The sequence below is a fragment of the Corylus avellana genome, chromosome ca6 (genome assembly GCF_901000735.1).
Source record: "Corylus avellana chromosome ca6, CavTom2PMs-1.0".
NCBI classification, from domain to species: Eukaryota; Viridiplantae; Streptophyta; class Magnoliopsida; order Fagales; family Betulaceae; genus Corylus; species Corylus avellana.
The window spans coordinates 13,633,871-13,636,140 of NC_081546.1; the positions used below are offsets into that span (position 1 = coordinate 13,633,871).

General features: G+C 35.5%; 1 non-coding gene across 1 annotated transcript; it reads right to left on the reverse strand.

The window, feature by feature from the left end:
• Positions 1 to 1,965: 1,965 nt before the first annotated feature.
• Positions 1,966 to 2,072, reverse strand: LOC132186001 (small nucleolar RNA R71). The gene has a single exon (XR_009440684.1). It is a non-coding gene; the product is annotated as a small nucleolar RNA R71 (small nucleolar RNA).
• Positions 2,073 to 2,270: the final 198 nt, after the last annotated feature.

Here is a 2,270-nt window from a genome sequence, read left to right on the forward strand (position 1 = left end):
AATTGCCAAAATATTCATATTTTTAGCCCTTCACGTACATGTTTTAATCCTTTAGTTTTGGTTAATTTATGTTATTTTACTTCTTTTATGTGTTTTCCATACTTTTGTAAGCTTTTGGAAGAAAATAAAGTAAATCTGGAAGATTTGGGCTCAAAGAGCGAATTTTGGAAAAGTTGGAGTTTTTGGTAGTGTGATCGATCGCAGGTGACTTACGATCGATCGCACCTGTGCGCTGGAGAATTCAAAAAGTTGCGGACAGACTCTCTTTCCTTCCATATTAGGGTTTTCCAACTCCTAATTGTAATAGGATTAAAACCCTGCGAAATTCCTAGGTTTACTAGTTTGTCTATGACTTCTAAAGCCTATAAATAGACCTCTAAACCTCAAGAATAAACATCCTTGGAACATCCTTGGAAGAGGCACAACTTGAGGAGAGGAATTTGGAGGCTACTTCTAGGAGCGGTTTTCGGTTCTTTATTTCCCTTTTCTTTTTAGTTTTATTTTAATTATGTGTAACTAACTCTTAAGGAGGGCTAGATTGAAGCCCTAATTATGCTTATTTAATATTTCAATATTGGCGCCTTTGTGATGATCATGTTGTGATATTTAACTTGATTAATTCCTACTTTCATGAATTCTTCATATGTATGTGACTGACCATTATATGCTTGTGGTACAGACTAGTTAGTTAAATCAATTTGGATGACTAAGTCCTGGATTTAACATAAGTAACAAAAGATATCCACACCGGGTTCTTGGGTTAATCAACATGGGGAACCGAGAGTAGACACCCATGCCCTAGGCCTAATGTGTTTGTCGATTTCCACAAATTTATGCTTTCTTAAAGAACAACTTAGTAGACACCCATGCTAAATTCTTTAGGAAAGAAAAGAATTAGAGTAGACACTCATGCCTAATTCGTTGCTTAGGAAAATCAATACCTTAAGGAGTAGATACTCGTACCCTTAGGTTGACAAACATTAAGTATTTACAATATGATTGGATCATTGGCATATTGTTATATTATCTAAGTATGATTAGTGGTGGATATCAAAGCCCTACCTTTAGCTTTTTTATTTATCTTTATTATCTTTTTATTTCTTTTTCACAATATCAATTCAGTGACAAGTTGATATTTTTAATTAATTCTAAATAAAATCACAATCCTCGTGGGAACGATCTCGTACTTGCTGCACTATACTATTGTTTTGATCTTGTGCACTTGCGAGTTAAAACGTACTAAATATTATCTATTAATTTAGATAGTATTTGGCATAACAAGTTTTTGGCGCCGTTGCCGGGGATTGTTTGATTTTGTTTGGAATTTTTTCTTTAATTTATTTTTGTTTTAAATTTTTCTGTTTTTATTGTCTTTTCCGCAGTTTCTGTGCCTTTGGAGGTGCGATCGATTGCCCAACCAGGGCGATCGAGCGCACTAGTACGATCGAGAGCACCTCACGGTGCGATCAATCGCACATCTAGAGAGCATCACAGTTACTGCACTAATTACAGATTTGATTTATTTCTTTTATTTTTATTTTTCTTTTTATTTTGTTATTTAATTTTCCTTTTTGTTTTAATCATGTTGAGAAACAATACACCTCCGGTGCGAAGAGCTATGGAAAGTTCATTAAGTTCCCAGATCCTCAACCAGCCATCATGCATTAATTTTCAGCCCATTGTGCAGAGCAATTACGATTTATCTCCGTTGCTCAATATGATTCCACACTATAAAGGCACACCTACAGAGAACCCATATAGCATATTCGAGAATTCTGTGATCTCTACAGGACTCAAAATGTTTAGGGTTTAACTCTAGAAGAAATCAAGTTAATCCTCTTCCCTTTTTCTTTAAAAGATAATGCTAAGAGATGGTACAATTCTTTGGCCGCAAGTTCTATTCATACTTGGGATGAGATGGCCACAAAGTTCTTAAAGAAGTTTTTTCCAGCCCACAAGATAAGGCAATTGAGAAGGGAAATTTTGACCTTCCAACAAAAAGATGGAGACCCTTTCTTCGAGGCATAGGAACACTTTAAAGAACTACTTCTCAGATGCCCTCATCACAATATATCTCAAGACGATCAGGTACTGACATTCTATGAGAGTTTAAATGATCTTAACAAGAGTCTTGTAGATTTAGCTTGTGGTAGCATGTTGATGGAGAAAAGCAGTGAGGAAGCCATGGAGTTCTTCGAGACATTGAGTGAGCACTCCCAACAATTCACATCTAATAGGAGACAATGACTCAAAGGAAAAGGATATATAAA